The sequence below is a fragment of the Podarcis vaucheri genome, assembly GCF_965113315.1.
Source record: "Podarcis vaucheri genome assembly, chromosome: 6".
NCBI lineage: Eukaryota > Metazoa > Chordata > Lepidosauria > Squamata > Lacertidae > Podarcis > Podarcis vaucheri.
The window spans coordinates 63,352,785-63,379,351 of record NC_138764.1 but is presented as its reverse complement, the minus strand read 5'-3'; the positions used below and the strand labels follow the sequence as shown (position 1 = coordinate 63,379,351).

Sequence of the window (26,567 nt, the reverse complement as noted above, 5' to 3'; positions counted from 1 at the left end):
TGCTATTTCAGAATGTGTTGGTTCTTTGATCTTTGAGAGAAGGAAGTAAGACTTTTTGTTTTCCATTTTTCTAAACCCCCCCCCCATTGTTAGTGGGCAAAGGGGTGGGGCTAAGCATTAACTTTAAACTAGGTGGTTTGTTATATGATGTCAAAAAAATAAGAGATGTCAAGTCAGGCATCTCTACTTCCTTTCAGTGTTCCTAAGACTTTTGAGAAGCCTTGTGTTTTTCTTTGGTTGTGTTAAGCCCAATTTTATTGTGAAGAAACAAGTTTTATCCCTCCCCCAATAAAGCAAGTTTTAATTTCATGCTAAAATACTGGAAAATTTAAACACACGCACCAAATTAGTAATATTTGTCAAAGAAATTTTTAATTCCTGTTTGAAATCTATTTTCTCCAGTTTATTTAGAACTGAAAAATTTGTAGGATTTAGGTAGGAAAATGTTTTATTTCTAAATAAAGTGCAGAATATGGATGTACCATGTTTTTAATGATACATGTTTCTTCCTTTCCCCATAACTAATCTGTAAATAAATAAATAAATCAGCATTTCATGTTATGTTCATATCTATTCAAAATATATAGAAAAATAAGGGATATCAAACATCATGATTTTACATAGTTTCATTTTTAGATAGTCTTTTAAAAGGCGATAACAGCAAATGCATTTTAATATAATTTCAACTTATCAAATTTAAGTTTAGTTCTATCCCTTACCTCATATAAACTCATTTAACATCTAAAACTTTTCTTATATAAACCTCCATACCACATTATACAGAAATAAAGGAGTCAAATTAAAACATAGACTATGGACTTTAATATTTTTTTTGTACATTTACAAAAAAAAATCTCCAACTGTTTTTCATTTCTTTCTCTTTTATTCCTGTAAAATAGTTTGCTTTACCTGTGACTCATTTGTATCATTGGCTAAACTTCTGTGACATAAAAAAACAACAACCCTTGAAGAGCAGATAAGAGGTTGGCTGATAGAGGAAGTTAAGCACTCAAGGAAAAGAAGTGAAAACAGAAGAATCTGGGTTTAATGTTATCAGGGACATGTAAGAAGGAATTGGCAGGAAGTAATACCTGGCAGCACAGAGGCTCTCCCCCCCCCCTCAATAATTTGACAGTCCTATTAATTTTAAAATAACTTAAATAAAATAACTGTCTGACTATATATCACCCAAACATTTGTTGAGCAGTTGTACCCAATTATATTTTAGAAGAAAATCCTAATATAGCCTAACAAACAGAAGGAACTTGATGCTGTTGATGGGAAGAAGCAAGCAGGGCTGCATTTGCAGTGTACTACTGAGTTTCCCCAAGGGTGCTCTGTCATCTTTTGATAGCTGGTATTATTGTTAGAAAACTGAAGAAAATGCTTTAACATCTGCACATGTGCTCTTGTTGGGAAGGGATGTGGAGAAGACTGAATTTAGATTAAACCAATTAGACTAAATGTTTCTTTCATGCTTTTTGGCTTCTATTTTAAATATATTAAAACCTACAGAAAACAGCCTGCTATCTAGAACTGAATTAATATTGCCAGTTTTAGGTGCCCATGTGACTAGGCCTCTAGGATTATTTAAGCCCTACCTTCATGATTAAAAGCTGGTTCAGTATATTTCCTTGCTTCCTGAATAACCAGGTTAGGGCACTGGGAAATTTCTATAAAATGCGTGTTTTCTAGAGCTGGACTAACAGCACCAAAAGCCCATGATAGACAAGATGTGGAAGATCTCTCCACTTCTTCTCCTTAAACAGTCATAGGGAGATTTTAATTCTTCCCAAAAATGCCGTTTTCATGGATTTAATTACCGTATATCCCCAACCAAAAGGTGCTGTTTGCCCACTGGGGAGAACATACAGGTGTGTTTTTCCCAGTGGGGCAGTAGCAGCTTTGTGTGTGTGACAATTTGAGTTTGCGAAAACAGTATGAGGGGTTAAAACCTCCTTCAATGCTGTGGCCCTTATCAAATGCTGCCAGCACCCCCCTCCAGTTGCTTTTAATCAAAAAGGCAATGGCAGGGGATGTGAGTACAGATATCACATCTCATCTAGTTTAGTCCTGCAAGTACATGTATATGTATTGTGTTGTCTTCTGTCTATATAAAAATTGACATTATCAAAGGATCATACCATTAAATTTTAGGTATAGTTCCTATATTTTAGATATTAAGGCAAAATTTGCTAACCTGGTATATTCAAGATGTTTTGGACTACAACTTTTATTAGCTTCAGCCAGCAGAGCTGTGCTGACTAGGGTTGATGGGAGTTGTAGTCCAAGACATTTGAGCGTACCCAGATTGGGGAAGAATCTGTTGAGGAGCCCAGCTATTGAAAGCCACTTGCACCAGCATCTTGAACTGCGCTGTGAAAACAACAGGCAGCCATCATTGTTCTTCACATTGTTATAAGCAGTACCTACATGAGGACACTCTGTGGGCTCTTGGGTACCCCATAAGAGAAAAGGAGCAGGTTCCCCCCTTATAACAACATGTTGATGCAGCATGTGTCTAATGACTCTTCCTCATCAAGACAAAGGCTGTCATATTCCATTCCAGCTGTAACTTCTGAATAGCCTTTCATAATAATGATTCATCATACACTTAATTAAATCACTTCAATAACCTTGTGTGGTTATATGTTAATAGTTACTAGCTCTAAACTGGAGACAAAGCATTTCAGTTTTGTGCCCATGAGTGTGATTGGTGAAAAGTCTTCAAGGCTGCCACAGGAACCTAAAGATTTAGCAGCACCCAAAAACCCCCACATATGAGTTACTAAGGGAGGTTGTGCCCTGTGACTTCTTGAATGGGGTAGGGGCCTTGCCAATCAGTAGTTAGATTTCTTACTTGGATTTCACTTCTATCTGTCCATCTTTTCCCAGTCCTTACTAGCAATCAGATGCTATATAAGAATGATGATTGCAGCATCATTTTAAGCCCAAGTCTTGGGCAACCTTGGATGGTTTGAAAGCTCAGAGTACATAACCACAAAATAATAATAAATAACAATGATAGGGAGCCAGGACTGGCACACTCACTGAGCAAGTAGATGCCCTTTCCATTTCCCAACCTGACTGTTGTTCCTCCACATAGTAAATCCATGTTGTTAACCACCACTTAATACAGTGGTACCTCGGTTTACGAACTTAATCCATTCCGGAAGTCCGTTCTTAAACAGAAACCATTCTTAAACTGAGGCACACTTTTCTTAATGAGGCCTTCCTCCGCCAGTGCCCTTCCACCGTTCGGCTTCCGTTCTTAAACCAAGGTAAAGTTCACAAACCGGGACGCTACTTCTGGTTTTGCGGAGTTTGCAAACCAAATAGTTCATAAACAGGGCTGATCTTAAACCCGAGGTACCACTGTATAGGATGGATTTGCAGTACACGTTTAATGTAGGAGCTACCTGTGCAGTATTACAATTCCAACCTCTAAATACGAAGCTGCAGTGGAGTAGAGATAAAGAACTCTCAACCTCCCCCTTGCTATTTTCTGGTGGTACACTCCATTTCACTTTAGCTTAACTGTAAACATTGACTGTCTGTTGCCTGTCAGTCTACCAACTTCCATAGCTGCTGGCTGAACTGCTGTGATGTTACAGTAGCCTGGAGGAGAACTGGATAGGCATGGAGAGTAGTGGAGACTGAAAGGTTGAAAGGAAGTACCAGGTCCTAAATATAATGGATTTGGGGACAAGGGGGCAGTGAAAACAGCAGAAAGCAGAAGGCATAGAAAAGAAATGTTGGAAGCAGGGGCACTAAGAGAACGATGATGAGAGCAGGCAATATGCTTAGGGAAGTGGGGACTGAGGAAATTTTACTAAAAGGTCAGTGGGTGGAATCCTCCCTACCCCCACCCCATTGTGGATTCAGTTGCTATGATAACACAATATTCTGGTGGAAGCTATTTCACATGGAGAAAGGCACAGAAAGAATTATGTTCTTTGGATGGAAATGGATATTGGAAAGGCAAAGAGGACTGCGGAGACACCCATATTTCTTAGTAGCTAGCTGTGGATGAATTAGCCCCAAATTTAGAAGAGTTCCAAAAATCTCAATTATAGCATTAACTTCTCTAACCTTCGTTTGCCTGGGAAATGAGTGTATGTGACTTTTCGATGTGCTGTACTTGAGGCAAATCTGAAGAGTTCCAGGTGAGGAAGTAGAATTGAGATGGTTCAATATATAATTTTGTGGCGAGAGTGAAGCTGGATGCAGTGAGAGTAAAACGGACTGTGTGCTGCACATGGGCATGCAATTCTTTTAAAGCAGCTGACACAGGAGGAAAAGAAATTTCACTAATCACTGACCAAGCGCCAACTTGACAATGCAGGTTCTTGGGAAGAGTACTGTTGTAGGCCGTGTATATATCCAGACGGTAAGCAGAAATTGATGCCTGACCAAAAAGAGAGAAAAAAAGCATAGAGGCCTGGAGGAGGCAGAGCCCAGTAGCCCATTCTCAGTGAAAGCATTCCTTCCAATGTTTCACGGGCTTGAACTAATACTACTTGTGAAATGTTTAGCAAATATGTAGTAAATGATCATGTACTACACTGTTAGGTTGTCTGTTGCCCAGGTTTCTGGAGGTTGATAAACATACTTTTGTCAGGTTGCCTAACTTTTTTGAAGCATTAGCTGGATGTTTTTAATAATTGGTAGAAGGAATTGTCTTATGCTTTATGTGACCTAGTGTCCCGTTAGCAAGGTTCGCTGGGGCTTGGCTTGAATGGCATTTGCAACTGATGTAGCTGCTTTGAGGGTCCTGTGGTAGAAAAATGGGATCTATTTACATACCAAATCATTCATTTGATCATTTGAAATTTATTTAGCATTTCCTTCTTGACCCTACCAGGGTTTTACTGCTTTTTCTTTTTAATTAGGTGTTCACTGAACACCTCTTCATACAATAATCTAGGCACATTGTCAGCTCTTCTAAAGGTTGTGTATGCACACTCAAGTACTAGAGAAAGTATGAAACCCAGAATGTGCTGAAAGCCAAACCTTGTTTTGGTAGTTAGAGACAAGTTTCTGACCAAGAATTTGGGGCGAAGCGGGGGGGAACACACAAGCCTTTCAGGCTGCTACAATATACCCAGGTGGTTATGTGAACAAAGATCCTTAACTGTAAGCTATTTTTACTAGCTATGTTAGAGGCAAGATATTTTAAGAATGGTTTAAAATAAATAAATTGGCCAGGATAGCTTAAATGGGCCCTTTTTTTTTTGCTTGATTTTAAAATGTAGGTGCAGATATAGTTTTCAAAATATCTTTAACTATGTACCATAAGGACTTCTGTGATAAGATCATAATTCTCTTAGAAGTGGTTGATCTTATTCAGCAAACAAGGTGGAATGGTATTATTGCTGCTGCAGCTGAATCAGAGCTTGAGCTGCCAATAGATAAACTCCAAGTTGCATCTAGTTCTCAGCCTGCAGCCATACTGTGCATACCCAGTATGCTTCTGCCTGCATTGCAAACAAACAAGAGTAGCAATCAGAAGTTGCTTAAGTGTATGCAGTTACTATGATTGTTTCTGCCAAAGAATGCAGAAGACTAGGAACATCACAGATGGAAACATGCTCTAAAACTGTGCCATTATCTTGAAATATTTGCCTTCATTGATCATTGCAGTGGTGTATCTGTTGTTTCACATAATTTCAGCTAAAATTGTACTGTTCAGTGACAGCTTTTGCTACTTGCTGAATTAATCTAGGTCTCTATTTTAATAATTCATACCGATTGTATGGTTTTGCATTTAGGAATGTCCCTCCCCCCCACTTCCTATAGTATCACATTTAATGGTTTCATTATATAAGTATCCTGTGGACAATGTAATTAGGTTTTTATGGAATCAGATTTTGCTGCTTCCTTTCAGTTTTGCAGACTCCTTGGGCAGGAAAAGCTTTGACTGCTAGAGAACTGTGCATCACGGTTTAAATTAAGTCTAGCCTCCTCAATTCTTTCTGAAATGTGATCATGAAGTGTTAAGATAACTGTTGTAATTTTTGCTTTGTGAATGGGTAAAAACTTAACATGTTTGTTCTGTGTTCTCTGGTAGCTGGTATTTCAAACCACATAGAATGTTCTAAAATCTTGGATAGATACTAACTGGTCTCATAATCTGACATGCCTGCTTATTTTGTGAACAACAGTATAAAGGTTCTAAATTTTAACTCAATTTATAAATATTACATATGGGATTAACACATCTGAAACTTTCGATTGCATGAATTTTGTTTCATCTAAAGCAGCCATGGGGCAAAGAGTGTATTTGAAGACCACTACTTTTGTACAAATTACCTTCTTTTTGAAAGTCAATCAATGTAGTCCCTTACTGTTGAAAAAGGTATACAGTACTAAAACTATATTTCACTGCCAAGCTTAGAGAATTTTAGTAAAGAGGTCTAACCTGTTTTTGCAAGTTTTGTCACACTTTCTGATGGAAAAGGAAGAAAAAAGCAGACAACCCATAACAATTTGCAGCTGAGCTGTTGGCACACAACAAAATTAACAGTTTAGGACTCCAAACACTTGTCCTTGATTAGCAAGCTGTTAATGTGCTTCTCTCCCTTACTCCCAGTCCCACCCCATGGTCTTATTTCAGGGAAAGCTGAGTTGCAGGGTGAGGTGCTAAAATAAACTTTAAAAAAATACTGTTATGAAACTGTTGCAAAATGCTATATACAAAACATGCTTGAAATTGGTAGCTTTTAAGAACAGGATTAAAAAGGTTAGGGTTAACTGAGAAAGTTGAATTCTACTTCAGTGTTTATTATATCTATATGTTCTGAATGATACTGCTACCCAACTTTTAAAGATCAAAAACTGTGCTTTTAGATAGCTCCTGGCAAGCTGGAAAAAAAATATTGGTTCTTTGTAGTCTGATACAGAACTCCATTGTTTAATCTCACACCTGGCAATGTTAGCATTGCTATGAAGGCTGAACAGTTTCATTGTTGTGGTTTAATCACTTTGGGTTGTACTCAATAGTAGTCCTACTTGGAGTTGACCCATTGAAATTAAGGAACCTAAGTCATGCCCATTAACCTCAGTGAGTCTGTCGTGGGGTATGGAAACTTTTCTGATGAGATAACATATCATTATCTCTTCAACCCCAGATGGGCCAAATTTAGCAGGTGTGTAAGGCTGCCATCTGTCAATCCCCTGACATCACTATGACATCAAGTAATGCTGTGCTTTGAAGTCCCAGAACTTTCAGTTTTGCTGTTTGCAAAGAGCTTTCAGACAGTTCATGTTCACCTATTTGAGCCTCTGGTGGCCCAAATAAGAGTACTGTGGTAGTGGTGGCAGCGCTGCCTGAAAGTCTTTTGCAAAAGCAACTGTTTTTGTGCACTCCCTATCTACTGTTCGGGACAGGGTCAGCCAGCTGCCGTTTGGGAGTATCACAGAAGAAGTCCTATGCACAGCCAATCTTTCCAAAAGACAGCTTCTTCCAAAAGGGGTTGCTTTCTTTGGCTGTGCATGCCTTTTCCCAAGAGGGGACAGGCATGCACAGCCAAAATGAGCCCTTTGCAAGTTGCTCCATGCTGCTCCTTTCAGTTTCTGATTTTGAAAGTTGAAAGGAGCTGCTTCAAAGAGCACCACTGGGAGGAAGAAGAAGTGGTTTCCCTTCTTGAAGAAGGCAGTCTCCATAGCTATAAGCAGCTTTGGCCAGCTATAACTGTTCCTTGGCCAGAGGACATTGACCACAGTAGTGTAGGTATTGGTGACTTCAAGATTGGATTGCTTCAATGCACTCAATGTGGGGCATTGTTTGCGCTTGACCTGGAAAGTCCAGTTATTGCAGAATGCTCTGGCATTGTTGCAGACAGCAATTCAAGACCCTGTCTGTACAAGTTTCATACACCTTGCCACTCCGTTCTGCCTCACTGCTCCACGACCAGAAATACATTTGCTCTATAAATCTAATTAAAGGATTTTAATGCTGATAGCATTTCTGTATTCAGACAAAGTGTGCAATTTCCCCCAAAACACATTGTGTTGCTTGACCAGTTTCATGTATGTTTTTTCTTTTCTTTTAGAGAACTGCATCTTTATATAGTAAATTCCTATGCAATAAAGTTGATATGTATTCTAAATCTGAAGTTGCTTCTGTTGCTTAATAAAAAGTTGGGTTCTTTACAGATCACCCATTTTTGCTAAAAGAAGTTTCTTTTCATTGTATCTGATTTCCATGTTGAGTGTTTTCTGCTTATTGCATCAGTTTTTCAGTACTGCTTATCTCTCTTGGTTGCCAACCATTTTAGTACTGTAGCTCTGCTTTTGTAATTTTAAAAGCCATCTGATAAGTGGAAAATAATCAGGTGATAGAGATAAGGCAACAGCAAAAGCTTTTCCTATTTAAGTTTTGTGTGCTAGGCTGCTGCTAAGGCACAGGGTCAGTGAAAAAAGGTGGCAACTCTACTGTCCATGCCCAGATCTGCTTAGGGGTAGCAGTGTATGTGTCTTCATATTATTTTCTGTAGTGTCCCGGTTTGCGAACTTTACCTCGGTCTTAGAACTGAATTTGAACGGTGGAAGGGCACCAGTGGTGGAAGGCCTCATTAGGGAAAGCGTGCCTTGGTTTAAGAACGGACTCCTGGAACAGATTAAGTTCGTAAACCGAGGTACCTCTGTAAATCATTTTTAGCTTACCAAACGTGGTCTTTTTCTATGCTAGGGGAAGAGGAAAACTTTGAAAAGGCATATTTTAAAGGTCTAATAGCCTATATTTGCATGTTTTACTTTGCTGCATATTTTGTGATTTTAAATCTCTGCTGGTGTTCTCTCATCAAAGAGTACTTGCCCGAAACTTGGACCTTGGCATCTAGGAATTCTCCTTACATACCTACTTTTTGCTTGAACCAACAATTCAGACCTTGTTAGAATACCCTTAAGGCCAGCACAACTGTGGGATGAGCCCTTGTCCCCTTCCCAAGCTTACCAGAGCAGAGGGGAAACTTGCCATGGTAGGTGCATGTGTGGAGCCTTGTGTAGCATTGAAGGGCTAGATAACAGCCTGTTACTTTTAGGTAGGTGCCCATAACTTTTATGTTGAAAAGTAGCAATGGCAGAATCTATGCAAGTATTTCAAAACTAAACTCTCCCCTTTTGGCAGAGGAGCTTGTCGTTCTAGTGTCCATTATAACTATTTTCATATTCAATAATAAAATTGAAATATATGAATATTAACATGTCAGCTATTTACAGCTGCATTCATGTTAACATAATCAGTTTAGTTAAGTAGTTTGTGAATATCTCAGACAGTGCTTCTCCCAGCATGTCACCCTGCCCTCTCCCACATTTCAGGTTCAGTTGAAGAGTTCCTTTTTTGTTAAGCACATATGTGAATATTGAGGCAGAGCTTTCCCTTAGGCTTTTATTAATGAACTTCATTAATCATCTTAGGAAGTGTGTAACTTCTGTATTGACATACATTTTAAAATCAGGATTACGTAATACTATGTCTTCTCTCTAGAGGATCCTGTTCAGTTGAAGTCATATGTGGATATCCTGTAGAGCATGGGTAGGCAAACTAAGGCCCGAGGGCTGGATCCGGCCCAATTGCCTTCTAAATCCGGGCCGCGAATCAGCGTGTTTTTAAATGAGTAGAATGTGTCCTTTTATTTAAAATGCATCTCTGGGTTATTTGTGGGGCATATGAATTCATTATTATTTTTTTCAAAATATATTCCGGCCCCCCCACAAGGTCTGAGGGACAGTGAACCGGCCCCCTGCTGAAAAAGTTTGCTGACCCTTGCTGTAGAGTAAATCTTCTTGTCTCTTCTACACTACAAAGAACCATATTGTTGTGATTTTGCTCCCTTGTATTGTTTTGCGACTGATGGATACAGTTGTAGTCTACTCTGTATATTGTTTAATATACTGATCACCACTTTTACAAACCTTTTGGCTGAAAAGGAGTATATAAATAAATTGTAATTGTCTGACATGGCTAGAGATATGCAGTAAATGGGAAAAGTTGTTCCCAGTCTTATATTGCTTGCATTAACAAACAGTGTACTGTATGTGCTAATGTAGCATTCTTTTTTTTTAAAGGGGGATCCCATATTTCTGTTCTACCCTCTTTTATGCCAACTCAGAGGAAGTGCCAACAACCATTTATGAAGCAGTAATTTACGATTACTACACAATCTTTATGGTTTTGGCAGGTTTTTGAGGATAATTTTAATACTCCTTTGCTTCCCCAGAGTTCTGATCAGGTACCTGGCAAAACACTCTTTTCCTCATTGCCTGGAAACATATACAAATGATTTACCAAGTGGTTACGGTATATGTAGCAGGTCACCACTGTGTAATGATCACCTGTATTATCACTATCACTATCATCACCATCATTATCATTATTGTGCTATAAATGTATATTCCCTTTTGGTATGAAAGATATAGGAGTTGAGTATTAAGGATAGACACTTCATTTGTTAAATAGAAGTAAGGCCCAAACTAGATGTTATGTGGCGTGAGGAATTCAACATTGCAAGGTGGGTTTTCCCCTGGCTTAATCCTGTGCAGTTTTTCCAGTTAAAATGATTTCCTCTCAAAACTTCTGGTTTTGAGACTGGTGCCATAACAGGGCTAAAGTAAGAGCTGTTATTTTTATTATTAGTGCTTTTAATAGTAAGCAGCATTTGAGAACTTTTGTGAGTTGTAAATCTCTTGTAAGTTACTATATATACTTGCTTATGGCAATGTAAGAAAAGTCTTCAGATTGGTATAGTTCTTTAGAACAGCGTATTCTATGGCAATTGTTTTCATATTCAACAGATCTTTCCCATATTGTCGTCTTTGCTGTGGAAATTTTTAATACAGCCAAGGTTCCTGGGGCATGTTTATAGGGCAGCCTTTTTAAATATATGGAACCCCAGATGTTGTTGGACTACAATTACCATCATCCTTCGTCAATGACCTGGGATGATGGGGCTGTAGTCCAACAACATCTTGGGGACCCAAGTTGAATAATTTTTTCTAGTGTCGAAGTTCAATGCAGGGCACTTTTGTGACCCTTGTTGTCTCCACCATTGTACTTCCTAGACTGAATGTCTGCCTTAGGGGGTGGGCTCAGTGATAGAGCACATGTTTTTCATGCAGACGTTCTGAGGTTGGATCCCCATCATCCCCAGGCAGGGCTAGGAATGTCCCCAATCAGAAACCTTGGAGTCACAGAGAGTTGGTGTAAACAATACAGTCAAACCTCGGCTCCCGCTGAAAACCTGGAAGTAAATGTTCTGGTTTTTGAACGTTTTTCAGAAGCTGAATGTCCGACACAGCTTCCGATCGAGTGCAGAAAGCTCCTGCAACCAATCAGAAGCCACGCCTTGGTTGTCGAACATTTCGGAAGCCAATTGTTTGACAGCCAAGGTTTGATTGTACTGAGTAAAATGAACCAATAATCTGACTATATAAAACAGCTTTCTATGTTCCTTAGAATACAACCAGCACTCTGATGCACATTGCAATAGGCATGTTTTCTTTCAGGGATGTTTATAATCCATTGATGATCTTCTCAGTCCCTAATAAGCTTCTAAAACATACAAGAACTCCCCAGAATCCTGTTCTGTGGGGATAAACTGTATTATTCAGATAATGATGCGAGGACCTGAGAAATTCATCATTTTCATAAAAAGTGTCACAGAGCCTTAATCAGTAAAAGTTGTTAGGTATTGAACAGCTGATCATGGAAAATAAAGCAAAATTTTATCGTGGTAGATCAGTCTAGTTACTACTTTGCACAAAAGAGGGGATGGGCATACGTAGTAAGACTCCCTGCATTTGTATTATTTCTATCCATTCTGTGAAAGCTCAGATCAAGAAATGTGGGCCACAGCTGTGTGCCTGCTTATATGACTGCCATGGGATAGCAGCTGAGCAATTCTAACAAATAGTGAATATGGCTATTTTTCCTTGTTCTGTATGCTTTTCTGTGAAGTGCTGCACTGCATTCATAATCTCTGAGTTAATTTCAGTGGGTGGCGTTAGACCTAATTGAGAAATGCTGTCCTACAGCTGAATTTACTCTCTCTCATACACAGACAAGTCTTGCTATAAAAAGAAAACCACACAAGATACGTTTGAATATGTTGTTATTATTATTGATTTTAAAAAGTCAGAGGGTGGAAAGCTTTCCTATGGAACCTCTTGAGCATTCAGATGACTTAAGAAGTGACATGTGATCAGAAATGTTAAATGAATAATTTGAGAAAGGAATCTGGTTTGCATTTCTGTTTCACTAGTGCTTTGTTCCCCAGGCTTCTTCAAAAGATCAGCAGCTGTGACCCCAAATAGTCTTTATTCCAGTTCCAAAATAATCTCAAAATAGTCCTTCATTTAGAAAAAGGAACTAGATTAAAGCATTCTGTCCGTCTTGGCATAAATGTGGTGTGAATGCGTTTGACACTGGTGCTATGTGTATTTAAATAAGGGGTGGATTTTAAAGCAACAGAGTTAAGACATTGGCATTATGGTTCTAGAGACTAATCAAGTCGTACAATGAACATGCATTGTCATATGGCAATTTATATAGAATTTGTAGATAACGTACAGACATTTCTGTCTGATTGTGGAACAGCAATTTGAAAGTATTTATTCATTCATATGTTGCCTTTCTGCAAGCTGGTCTTTTTTTTAATAGGTCAGTAAAGCCAGATGAATTCTGGCACTTTACCTATTTAGCAAGTGAGATTTGAAATGGAACAACCAGATTTTTAGCATTATTTGATGGTGCATTTTAGAGCTTGTTCTGATATTTCCATTCATGGAAGTTAACTGTTCTACCACCAAGTGTGTTATCCTATTTAATACAATCTGAAGCATAAACATGATCAGGACAGAGCTTTTAGTATCCTTTTTTAATTTCTTCAGGTTCTTGCATGCTTAATGAGGAAATTATTCTCAGGGACAATTGCTCACTTTATATAACAGTTTCCCCCCAATTAATTATTACAAAGAAAAATGAGAAATGTGAAGAAAATTGCTTCACTCCAAACTGGTTTTGGAACTATTAAAAGGAGAGTGTCTGTCCCATGCTAGAAGTTCTCCATCCATCCAACAGGGTCAAAGTTTCTGGGGTAGAAGCTGTATATGTGTGTGTGCATGTGCATGCGCTTTCCTCCCCGTCAGAAATTATCTTGCTAGCTTATAACCTGTCCCAGGTGCTACCGTATTTTTTGCCCCATAGGGCACACCTAGTTTTTTTGGGGGGGGGAATAAAGAAAAAAAAAATTTTCCCCCCAGGCGCGGGGGAAGCCCGAGCTTCCTCCGACCCCAGCTCCCAGAACAGGCTGCTATCCGCAAGCCTAGGGAGCTCGCGGGAAGTCGCGCCGGCCTCCCCAGGCTTGCGGAGAGCTGCCTGAAGCCTGGGGAGCGCTGAACAGTGCGCCCCAGGCTTTGGGATGCAGGCAGCTCTCTGCAACCCTTGGGAGACCGGCGCCACTTCGTGCTGGGCTCCCAAAGGTTGCTGAGAGCTGCCCGAAGCCCGGGGCGCACTCCGCTGAGCTCCCCAGGTTTCGGGCTGCAGGCTGCTGTCTGCAAGCCTTGGGAGCCCGGTGGGAACTCCCGCAGGCTCCCAAGGCTTGCGGATAGCTTCCTGAAGCCTGGAGAGCGAGAGGGGTCGGTGTGCACCGACCCCTCTCGCTCTCCAGGCTTCAGCAAAAGCCTGCATTCGCCCCATAGGACGCACACACATATTTCCCCTTCATTTTTGGAGGGAAAAAAGTGCGTCCTACAGGGCAAAAAATACGGTAATTACATTACATATTTCATCACTGTCCCATTTTAACTGGGAAATTATATAGCAGCTTGGTACTCTTTTCATTGTTCCTTTCACTTTGCAGCAGTATATGCATGGCTTCTCTCAGAGGTCTTGCACTACTGGCTTCCTGACAACCTTCCACTTTATATTGAAGTCCTTGAAATTCCATGCTTTCCAACTGTTAACGACACTTATTGAATTCAGAATTCATTGCCTGTGAAGTTTTGACATGGCCTGTCTACTTCTATTTTAAAAAAAACTAGACCTGGATACATTCTGTGTACTGAGCCTTGACAGATCTGTATTTTTCCATATACTTTTCTTTTGAACTATGGCACATAATTGTGCTTAGCTGTAAACTAGAAAGACTTACTAATTGATTTACAATAAAGGATCATTATTTGGCACAATTCCACTAGATTTGAAGTGTACACAAATATGTATTTATTTATTTATTTCAAAAACTGGTGTACCACCAACATTAAGGAAAAATATAGGGCTGAATAGCATGAAATCAGCAATAAAATTACATTCATAAAACATGTACAAAATATATCACAAACAATTAGATCAGATTAATACATCACTATAGCTGGATCACCCCCTCAGAGAAAGACTGGGTGAACAGTTGAGTTTGAAGCAGGCACCTAAATGCCAGGGGACGTAAATGCACTGGGTAGGCACCTAAATGCACCGGGGACGCGGGTGGCGCTGTGGATTAAACCACAGAGCCTAGGACTTTCCGATCAGAAGGTTGGCGGTTCGAATCCCCACGACAGGGTGGGCTCCTGTTGCTCGGTCCCTGCTCCTGCCAACATAGCAGTTCGAAAGCACCTCAATGTGCAAGTAGATAAATAGGTACCACTCCAGCGGGAAGGTAAACAGCGTTTCCGTGCGCGGCTGTGGTTCGCCAGAAGCGGCTTAGTCATGCTGGCCACATGACCCAGAAGCTGTACGCCTGCTCCCTCGGCCAATAAAGCAAGATGAGTGCCACCACCCCAGAGTCAGTCATGACTGGACCTAATGGTCAGGGGTCCCTTTACCTTTACCTAAATGCCAGTACTATGGGAAGCACATTTCAAAGGGCAGCTTCCGCCACATGAAAGAGGCTATGGAGAAATAGAGTTTCATTGGCGTATTGTTGACAATGTGCTCCAAATCCCTTAATGATCTCTCCCAACAGCTTCATGTAGATGTTAAATAGCATGCAGATAAAATCATACCCTGCAAAACAGTGCTGTTCTCGAGAACTGAACCTGGAAAGTGGAATCACTGGAATACAGTGCCCCCAATACCTATCCCACATAGATGGTTCAGGAGGACACCATGGTCAGTGGTATCAAAAGCACAGAGAGATGAAGGAGATAAAGTAAAGTCACACTCCTGTTGTCTTATTCAGCTCTGGGAAGCTCTCGCACGGACTCTAGAGGCATCACGAGATCTCGAATGGCACCATGAAATCTCACAAAGGCCTCCAGAGCCCAGTAAGCAACGCAGAGAGCTTAAAAGCACTTTCCACACCAGATGAGCTTTTAAACTTTCTGCCTTGTGTGATTTCGTACAGGTCAACGGCCAAGCATGTAAAGCCAGCATAGTGTAGTACAGTGATGGCGAACATTTGAGAGACCGAGTGTCCAAACAGCAACCCAAAACCGCTTCTTGATCATCAAGTGCCAATGCGGCAATTTAACTGGGATACCGTGGTACCTCGGGTTAAGTACTTAATTCATTCCGGAGGTCTGTTCTTAAGCTGAAACTGTTCTTAACCTGAAGCACCACTTTAGCTAATGGGGCCTCCTGCTGCCGCTGCACCGCCGCCACCCGATTTCTGTTCTCATCCTGAAGCAAAGTTCTTAACCCGAGGTACTATTTCTGGGTTAGCGGAGTCTGTAACCTGAAGTGTATGTAACCTGAAGTGTATGTAACCTGAGGTACCACTGTACTGAGGTTTCAGTTTAGAAAAAACAACTGCTACAACGCTAGGAAATGCCTTGCAGGTTTCCCGATGGCTTGTAAGATTGTCTGCAAATGTTGTGGAATTTTCTAAATGCATTTTTTCAATTTGGAAAATATTTCAGCTGTCCAAGGTCTATTTCAAAAACCTGCTGTTTTCTCTGCAAGGTTTTGCTATCACAAAACATCCTTTCTGCCGTTTCCCCTACATCTTGTGGTTGTCTGTTCAGTGATTTTATCCTTATTTGGGAAATCATGAAAAAGGGAATTACTTCCAGACAACATAGCCGTTTTGATAATATCCCCATCAGAGAGGGGCTTACCATGTTTTGCTATGCACAGTGAAATTTGAAAACTGGCAGCTGTCAGATGATCTGTTCTAGAAAGAGAGTTGGAAAAACTTAAGATACTGGGAATGGTATTTCCTCTGTTTCCCTTTGAGAAACTCTTTTGTTTCAGTTTCACCAAGCTGGGCAATGCTTTTGTGGTTGGTGTCAAAGTGCCGTCTGACACTTGATGTGTGACACACAACACTTTAATTGCAGAGAAGTCAGAACGCTTTCCCATTGCATTCAACGATCTTCCACTCTCTGTTCTTGCTTTTCTCTTCTTCTTTTTTGCTGTATTCCTTTTTTGGTGTTCCTGACTTGGAGTCTACAAAAAATTTGAACACAGGAATATAAAACATGCTGCATGAGAAAATTATAACAAAGATTACAGTTCTGAGCAAAATAATGAAGCACCCAGTACAAATCTGTCCCTGTGTTTGCGTCACAATGGCGAGCCTCGATTCCTGGCTTTCTAGTACAGTGTTTCCCAACCCGTGTTCCGTGGCACACTAGTGTGCCGTGGAACGTTGCCTTGTGTTCCGTGGGAGGGAGGCGGGCGAGTTGGGCGGTGAGAGGCGGGGCAGCGGCGGCGAGCACACGCGGGGCGGCGAGCGAGCGAGCTCCCACATCCCATCGCCGCTCGCTACTGGGCCTGCACTTCCGGGCCTGCCCCAGGAGGTGGGGTTGCGGGCATCACGCCCTTCCCCACGTGAGCGGGGAATCCCATCCGCCCCCACGTGAGCGGGGAATCCCATCTCAGCCCCCGCGAGAGCTGGGGAATCCCATCCGGCCACGCCTCCTGGCCAGCCAATCGGCTGGCTGGAGGGGGCGTGGCTTGCCCTATTTAGGGCCGGAGCGGAGGGGGCTCGCCCTCTCTTCTCCGGCTAGCCCCATCGCCGCTCGCTACTGGGCCTGCGCATGCTCGGCGAGCACACGCGGGGCGGCGAGCGAGCGAATCCCATCCGCCCCCACATGAGCGGGGAATCCCATCTCAGCCCCCGCGAGAGCAGGGGAATCCCATCCGGCCACGCCTCCTGGCCAGCCAATCAGCTGGCTGGAGGGGGCGTGGCTTGCCCTATTTAGGGCCGGAGCGGGTGTGCCGCGAGATTTTTTTCATGAAACAAGTGTGCCTTTGCCCAAAAAAGGTTGGGAAACACTGTTCTAGTAACGAACTCTGTGCTGGGGCAACGGTACATGTGCCCACAGAGAGGGCTCTGAGTGCCCCCTCTGGCACACGTGCTATAGGTTCGCCACCACTGGTGCAGTGTTTGGAGTGATGGACTAGGACCTGGGAGGCCAGGGTTCAAATCTCCACTCAGCCATGAAGCTCACTAGGTCACTGTTTCTCAGTCTAACTTACCTCAATGGGTTGTTGTGGGGATTGCAAGGATGGGGAGAACCATGTAGACTACCTTGAGGTCCATAGAGAAAAAGGTGGGATATAAATGCAATAGAATAAATTCAGTCACGTAATTTAAATGTGTGCAAGTTTCAAGTTGACTAATTTTAAGCGTAGTGAACTGCCTATACGGTATTTAAGTTCTGTTTGTTTTTCATTGAAACTTATCCCCCTCACCACGAACCCTTCTGCTTCTTCCTAACAAAAAAAGCCTAAGCTGTGTGTGTGTGTGTGTGTGTGTGTGTGTGTGTGTGTCCCATTACACACAAAGAAACTTCTGAGTGTATGCACTTACCATTTTACTGTAAGTTAACTATTCAGAGGGCATGCCTAAGTCTCTTTGCAAAGTTTTCACATTTTCATTTACCATGGAAGGGGGCTGGTTGTGTGTTTAACATCCACTCACATTTATCGTGCGGTAGCATTCATAGAAAGTAACTTCTAGGCAAGGGAGCATCAGATCTCAGATAAATCAAGCATAGGAACACTGTATCCTGGTGGCTAGAAAGGAAGGAAGGGCAAAGGGAGAAATCTATAGTCAGTCTTTAGAACTAGTGCATTGAACACCAAGGATTAGAAAACTATAGTAGGTAGGTAAAGTGCACTAAAGGGGAGAGGTAAATAGTAGCTCTCTAGGCCTCCAGGAATTTCTAAGGCCTTGCATCTAAACCATGGGTAGGTGTAAGGCCCGGGGGCCGGATCTGGCCCAATCGCCTTCTCAGTCTGGGCTGCGGATGGTTCGGGAATCAGCGTGTTTTTACATGAGTAGAATGTGTCCTTTTATTTAAAATGCATCTCTGGGTTATTTGTGGGGCCTGCCCGGTGTTTTTACATGAGTAGAATGTGTGCTTTTATTTAAAATGCATCTCTGGGTTATTTGTGGGGCATAGGAATTCATTCATTTTTTCATCGTCTTCAACTTATAGTCTGGCCCCCCACAAGGTCTGAGGGACAGTGGACTGGCCCCCTGCTGAAAAAGTTGGCTGATCCCTGATCTAAATAATGCACTCAACAATCAAGTTCTGACTTGATTAGTTAAAAACACTGAGGGGTGGTAGTAGCCAGACTGACTTATCTCAAAGAAATCACTTAGAAGGTGCTTGCAGATTTTGCTTCATAATTTTCCATCTCTGAGGACTAGAGACTGGCTTACATTTTATTTTTATTTTTTTTAAAGCACATAATCTGGGCCTGCCTTGCAGGCCATTCTAATCCATCCATGCCTGTGAGAGTCTGAAAGGCATTTTTGCTGTGTGTAGTGTGCACAGCAGACACCGCATTGTTTTTCCTCCTTCATGGTGTGCTCTTTCTCTGTGTCAATCTTTTTTTTTTTTTTTATAATAATTTTTATTACATTTTTCCAAATTACAAATAAGAAAAGACAGAATAAAAGAAAAGATAAGAAAAAGAACAGAAAATAACATCCATTTCAATAACTTATTTCAAATTTCCATCGGACTTCCCCACGTCTCCCGCATAGTGCATTCTTGATAATAAAGTCATCAGCAAATTATACCCTTATTTCGTGTTTTTCTTTATATTTTCAATTGCAATTTAAGTTTAAATCTCTTGTTCTCCGTTTACTCTAAAAATATAACCTGATATCATTTAACCCATTTAAACTTTGGTTCTTTCCCAAATGTTAACAATTTCTTAAATAATTAAACTTCATTGCTGGGGCTAACGTTCTAAATCATACGACATCTTATGTTTCATACAACTTATAATACTTTTGCAAATAGTCTTTGAATTTTTTCCAATCCTCCTCCATTGCCTCTTCTCCCAGGTCCCGGATTCTTGCAGTCATCTCAGCCAGTTCCATGTAGTTCATCAGTTGCGTCTGCCACTCCTCCAGTGTGGGCAAATCTTGGGTCTTCCAATACTTGGCGATAAGAATTCTTGCTGCAGTTGTAGCATACATAAAAAAAGTTCTATCCTTTTTTAACACCTTCTGGCCGACAATGCCCAGAAGGAAGGCCTCTGGTTTCTTGGGAAAGGTGTACTTAAACACCTTCTTTAACTCATTATAGATCATTTCCCAAAAGGCCTTCAATCTTGGGCACGTCCACCAGAGGTGAAAGAATGTCCCTTCAGCCTCCTTACATTTCCAACATTTATTATCAGACAAATGGTATATCTTAGCGAGTTTGACTGGGGTCATGTACCACCTGTATACCATTTTCATAATGTTTTCTTTCAAGGCATTACATGCCGTAAACTTCATACCGGTGGTCCATAACTTTTCCCAGTCTTCTGACATGATATTGTAACCAATGTCTTGAGCCCATTTTATCATGGCTGTTTTAACTATTTCATCCTGAGTGTTCCATTTAAGCAGCAAGTTGTACATTCTCGAAATTACCTTGGTCTTTGGTTCTAACAACTCTGTCTCAAGTTTCGATTTTTCCACCTGGAATCCTATTTTTTTGTCTTGCTTAAAAACCTCATTAATTTGGGCATAATGTAACCAGTTTTGCACCTTATCCTTTAATTTTTCAAAGCTCTGCAACCTCCAATTACCTCCAATATTTTCTATTATTTCCCAATATTTCGGCCAGTATGCCTCCATATTGGATGTTTTCCGAGCTTTGGCCTCTATTGGTGAAATCCACCTCGGAGTTTTACTTTCCAATAAGTCTTTGTATTTTTTCCAGACCATAAATATTGCTTTTCTGACAATATGGTTTTTAAACATTCCATGTGTTTTCCCCTTGTCATACCACAAATACGCATGCCAACCTGACGAATTGTTAAAGCCTTCCAGATCTAGGACATCAGTATTTTCCAATGAAATCCAATCTTTCATCCAGCAGAAGGCCGCAGCTTCATAATATAACCTTAAGTCCGGCAGGGCAAACCCCCCTCTCTCCTTTGCATCAGTTAATATTTTAAACTTTATTCGGGGCTTTTTGCCCTGCCAGACAAATTTAGAAATATCCTTCTGCCACTTTCCAAAACAGTCCACTCTGTCCACGATCTGCAAAGCCTGAAACAAAAACAACATTTTTGGCAAAACGTTCATTTTTATAGCTGCAATTCGGCCTAACAAGGATAGTTTCAATCTTGACCAAATTTCTAAATCTTTTTTGACTTCTGACCAACATTTTTCATAATTGTCTTTAAATAAGTTCAAGTTCTTGGAGGACAGATTGACCCCCAGGTATTTCACTTTTTTAACAATGTTTAGTTCTGTTTCCCTCTGAAACCCCTCTGTTTCAGTAACCGTCAAGTTTTTCCCTAACACCTTAGTCTTTTGTTTATTCAACTTAAAACCCGCCACCCGACCAAATTTCTGAATCAATTCCAAAACTCTTTTTGTGCTAGATTCTGGCTCCTGTAATGTTAAAACTAAGTCATCTGCAAATGCTTTCAGTTTATATTGTTTCGCTCCGACCCGTATTCCTTGTACCTGCCGATCCTCCCTTATCATTTTCAGCAAAACCTCCAGGACTGAAATAAACAACAGAGGGGATAGGGGGCACCCCTGGCGTGTTCCTTTTTCAATATGAAGTTCTTCTGTCACCACATTGTTCACTATCAACTTAGCTTTTTGTTCAGAATAGATTGCCTCTATTCCATTCTCAAACCCCCTTCCCACTCCCATCCCTTCCAAGTTTTTCTTCATAAATTTCCAAGAAATGTTGTCAAAGGCCTTCTCCGCGTCAATAAAAATTAACACCGCTTTGGTGTTAATATTTGTTTGTAAGAGTTCCAAAATATCGATAATGTTCCTGGTATTATCATACAAATGTCTACCTGGGAGAAAGCCTGCTTGGTCCTTATGGATTACTGCATTTAATACCTTTTTGAATCTGTTAGCCAAGACATCCGCAAATATTTTGTAATCCACATTTAGGAGTGAGATGGGGCGATAGTTCTTAAGTTGAGTCTTTTCAGTTTCCACTTTAGGTATCAATGTGATGAATGCTTCTTTCCACGTATCTGGTGCCCTCCCTCCCCCCATAATCTGGTTGCAAACCTCCATTAATGGTTGCATCAAATAGTCTTTTAAAGTCCTGTAGTATTTGGAGGTAAGTCCATCGGGGCCCGGAGATTTGCCTAATTGCATATTCTGAATGGCATCCTCGATTTCCTGTTGTGTTATTTTACAATTCAAGATTGATCTCTTCTCTTGAGATAATTTTGGTAGGCCATTATCTTTCAGAAATTGTTCTATCTCGGTTGCCTCCTCGGGTTCTTGTGTGTACAATTTTTTAAAATATTTCTGGAAGCACTTTCTAATTTCTCCCGGTTTCTGAAAGTTTTTCCCTTCAACTTCTAAATTGGTAACATAGTTTAATTTTTGTCTCTTTTTCAACTGCCAAGCGAGCAGTTTCCCACATTTATTCGCAGATTCAAAAGATCTTTGTTTCATTTGTTTGATTTTCCATTCCACTTCTTGGTTAATCAATTTCGCATATTGTGACTGGTGAAATTTGATTTCTCTTAAAGTCTCTTTTGATTTTGGATTCACTCTTAATTTTTTCTCTCCATCACTTATCTTCTCCAATATCTTATCTTTTTTACTATTCCAAAGTTTTTTCTTAATTGTATTCTGTTGTATCAGAAACCCTCTCATAACAGCTTTACTTGCGTCCCAGATAATTCTTTTTTCCACCGAGGTATTCAAGTTGATTTCAAAATAGTCCTTTAAGGTTTTTTGGGCCTTCTTTACAATCTCTTGATCTCTTAACAGGTTGTCATTCATTTTCCATCTGAAGGAGTCGGCAGTAGTAAATCTCATTTCCATTTTCAAAGCGTTATGGTCGGAGCAAGTCTTTGGGCAGATTTCTATTTTTGTAGTCTTAGGTGCCAGCCCTCTAGTTGCCCAAATTTGGTCGATTCTTGTCCATGACAGGTGGGCCTCAGAAAAAAAGGTTCCTTCTTTACCTAGGGGGTTTCTCGTCCTCCATAAATCAATTAGGTCCATATTGTCAGTTAGTTCAAAGAAAGTTTTTGGTAGTCTTCCGTCTCTAGTCAAATTCTGATTCTGTGACTTATCCATCAAAGTAGAGACGACCCCATTCATATCTCCCATCATAATGATGTTGGAGTAGTCCAGATAGTCCAGTAATGTCTCGTGCAGCTTCTTATAAAATTCTGATTTCCCCTCGTTTGGTGCATAGATTCCTAATATCAAAACTTTTTCTCCTTGGGTCAGAATTTCAATAGCCAGGATTCTTCCTTGTTCATCTTTAAACAAAAATTTTGGTGATAGATTCTCTTTGGCGTAAATCACCACGCCTCTCTTCTTAACTCTATCTGATGAAATAAATTCTTGACCTAATCTTTTATTTGTTAACACCTTCCTGTGTAGCCTGGTCACATGAGTTTCTTGCAAGCAGATTATGTCCAAATTCTCTTTCTTTAATATATGGAAAATCCTTTTGCGTTTTTCTGGGGAATTCGCGCCATTAATATTCCAACTATAGAGCTGCAGAGACATCCTGTATCAATCTGTTGTTACTCTTATTGGGTGTCTTCTTTTTTGTCCAAATCCGAGGGTGGTGGCTCTTTTCCTAGCTCTGGTGGTGGCCAAATAGCTACCGCTCCTTTCTGCAAGTCTTCTCCGTGGTCGTGTAGGAACTTCTGGCTATCCTCTTTCGTTTTGATTTTTATCTTCTTTCCTTTGTATTTGAACGAAAGGCCTTGTGGAAACTCCCACCTGTAAGGTATTCCGTTGCCTCTCAAAAGTCCAGTTAGGTCAGTATAGTTAGATCTTAGATCCAGTAATTGTTTAGGTATGTCCTTGTAAATTTGTGCTCTTCTGTCCTGGATCTCAAGTGCTTTATTGAAATGTAGGTCGAGTAGCTTGTCTCTCTCCTGCTTAGTCCTTAAGATAATCAAACAATCTCTAGGTCTGTCCTTCCCAGCAGCCCTTCCCAATCTAAATGCAGTTGTTATTTTAAAGTCTGTATCTTCGTTTATACCCCAGAATTTAGAGAATTCTTCTGTCAAAAAGCCAGTCAAGTCCTCTTTCTCGATCTCTGGGATAGAGCGTAATCTCAAATTATTTTCCCTGTTTCGCAGTTCCACCAAAGACAGATAGGCCTGCTGGTCAGTAATATGTTTATGGAGTGGCCTTACCTCTCCTTTCAGTTCCTCCACTTCTTTAGTTACTGCTTCTACTTTCTCATTCGCAGCCTCGGCCAATTTTCGATTTTCAGACACAACGTCCTTTAGGTTTCCAATATCTTGTGAATGCTTAGCCACCTGTTCAGAAAGTTTGTTGATTGAAGATGTGGCTAAGTCAATTTTTGCAGTTTGATCATCCACTTTTTTGTTCAAAATTGCAAATTGTTGTAGCATTTCCTCTAAAAGAATGTTGGATCCCCCAGCTGCCATATCTTCACTTGTTAATTGTTCTGGTTCTTCAGCTGGGGTTGTTGGTAATGGTACAGCCTGTAATACCGCAGGGACTGAAGATCTACGGCCCTGGGAAACCAAAGTTGTTTGTACCAATTTGCCTTTCCCTGCTTTCGACGCAGCTCTTGTTTTTGGTTTACCACTCATTCCACACTCATTCCACACCTGTCTTTGGATTCAAGGTCAAACTGTCCAAAGTTCCATGGGAAAGACAGGCCTCAGAGTGAGTCACCAAACCACAGAGAGACAAAACAAAGTCAGTTCTCAGGAAATTGTAAATCCCAAACTCCACTAGAGGGAGTATTGTTCAGTTCATGAAAGGAGAAACAAAGTTTCCGTCGCCATTAAAGTTCCTACAGTTAGTTAGATTAATAAATGTCTTTAGAGAAGAACTTTTCCTTCTTGCAGAGCCCTCTCAGTTTTGCCACAATAGTTTCCTAAAAGGTGCAAAATACAGTTGCTTAATTGTATCCACCGGTAGTGCCTCTAAATATCTGTTTCAACTTTGTAAGTGTATCCACAACACAACTTTTTGCCCGCTGCAAAGTCCGGGACTAGGGATTTTCAAGTCTTTAAAGTTTTGAAAGTTTTAGCGGAGAAGAAACCCCAAGTGAAATAAACACAGTCACAGAAAAATAAAGATAACTTGCCTTTCCCTTCAATTTCCGAATTTCTCCAGACGTATGCTGTCTCTCATTTAAAAGCCCTTTTGTACTGCTTCCAGCTTGTCAGTTTCTTTGCCTTTGATCATTAAGCACCTCCGGGAGACGGACTTCCTTTTTCTCGTCTCCCGCTTTCAGCCGAATTCACAAATTTGTAATCCAATCTCAAATAGATCCTACTCACGAGTAGTTACTTGATAATCCAATGTAAAGGAAGAAAGGTCGGCGCTCATCGGTAGCAGCTGCGCGGCTTCACTCCCGCAGAAAGAGCGATGAATCCACAGCACCGCTTCCCCTCCGCGCTTCCGGAGCCCCTTACGGGGTCCCTTCTTCGTTTTGGGGGTCGCTCTCGGTGCCCGCCGGATCCCACGGCCACGAGCTCGCTCTGCTCGTGGTTTAACTTAATGGGTCGTCGCTTCGCCGTAGCGAACAACCCTTTTCTGCGGAGCCCCTCTTTGCTGCGCAAAGAGGACCGCCATTACACGTTTCGCGCCGCCTCCGGAAGTCTCTTTCTCTGTGTCAATCTAATTGACAGGTATACTTACCAGCATTTCTAATGCTGACTGAGTAATCGGTGTTGCCCATTCCTCCATGCTGTAGAAGGGCTGTTGGACTGCATGTACATTTCATTGACTGAACTTCCTATGTGGTTGTCTTAAATTGCCCTGGGGAGGAGGGATTGGGACGTCATATGTGCCAGCCAATCAACACTTTGCAATCTAGCTTGTACTACAACCTGGCAGAGCCAGTTTTCCCTGAGTTTGATCCTTGAGGGAATAGTAGGTATGTTTTTGAGAATGTGTGGCATGTTCTTCCAGAATGGCTCAGCTCTCCTAATAATGCAAAATTTTATGCAATCTTGATTTTTCCTAAATGGATCACAGCAGAAAATGTTCTGTTCAGGAAAGCACAGTGGAAGAATAATTTATTTGAGATCAGTTTACTCATTGACACCCGGGTTGTATCAGTCATTGAAAATATAACATTTTAAAAAACTTAATTTATAAGTAATGCAAGAAAATTGAATGTTTTCTTCTTTGTTTGAATCCTTATCTAATCCTCATGGCTATTGGTATTAAAAGCAATAGATAATGTATATAAATTCAGGCCACTTTTTCACCAATAGGACTGGCACTGCTAAACATTTCTACATTGTAGTCAAACAAACACTTTTAACTGGCATTAAAAGCTGATATGTGCCATCTTTGCCTTCTTATCATTCTACTAGTCTATGTGTTGCCCACTCTTAAATGAATTGTCAGTAACCCCTATTTTCCTCCATCTGTTAAACAGCATCAATGACACTACCTCTGAATCCCACTTTAAAATAAAGTTGGCTGTTTCTACCAGGGGTTTTTTTTTTGGGAGTGGGGAATGTGATTTTTTTATTTGTTGATTTGCCCAGAAATGTATGCCTCTGTTTACTGAGGTTATATTTGTCCCTTAGAATGTCTAAAAATCATTACAGAAGGTTACTGCCCTACTAGATAAGCAGCAATGTTTTTAACAGACTAGAGAAAATGCTAACTGTGTTATAACAGTGATGACCCAACTCCAGGCTAGAAATCAAACACAGCTTTACAGTCCACCTGCTACCTTTTGACAACTGGTTCTTTCATTTTTATATTTAGAGAAGTGCAGGGAGCTAGTTGCACCAGTTGTGCAACGCAGACCTTGTGCAGGGTAGACAGGCTGTCGTTTCTCTTCTTTTTATTATTACTAATAAGAGCTTCAAATTCAGTCAACTGTTCAAAAGACTTCAAGCATCAGATCAACATTTCAGCTTAGAAATTATTGTAGTAAATATTGATGTCATTCTAGTGTGTGTGTGTTTCATATTTTATCAATGAATATATTTCTTAAAAAGATAAAAAATGGCTTTCATTGAGAAATGATTTATTCCTATTTCTTAATGTAATAACTTAACTGTAACGTTCCTTTTTACAAAAGCTTTGCCAAGCAATCAAACACTTACTCATTTCAAGTGTCCAGTGAGGACTTGTTATTGGTGCCGCCACTAGGAGCTGCTCGGTTGGCAGTGGCCTATGGCAGGGCCTTTTCAGTGATGGTTCCCCATT

The 26,567-nt window shown here is 40.8% G+C and overlaps 1 protein-coding gene and 1 long non-coding RNA gene across 6 annotated transcripts in view; one reads left to right on the top strand and one right to left on the bottom strand.

Moving 5' to 3' along the window:
- The window catches only part of USP49 (ubiquitin specific peptidase 49), a 60,744-nt gene that overhangs the window by 5,428 nt on the left and 28,749 nt on the right, over nt 1–26,567 (top strand). The window lies entirely within an intron of this gene.
- On the bottom strand, nt 15,369–26,098 carry LOC309534648. The gene is made up of 3 exons (XR_014220822.1): nt 25,035–26,098; nt 17,868–17,962; nt 15,369–16,387 (listed from the first exon to the last, which is right to left on the bottom strand). It is a non-coding gene; the product is annotated as an uncharacterized lncRNA (long non-coding RNA).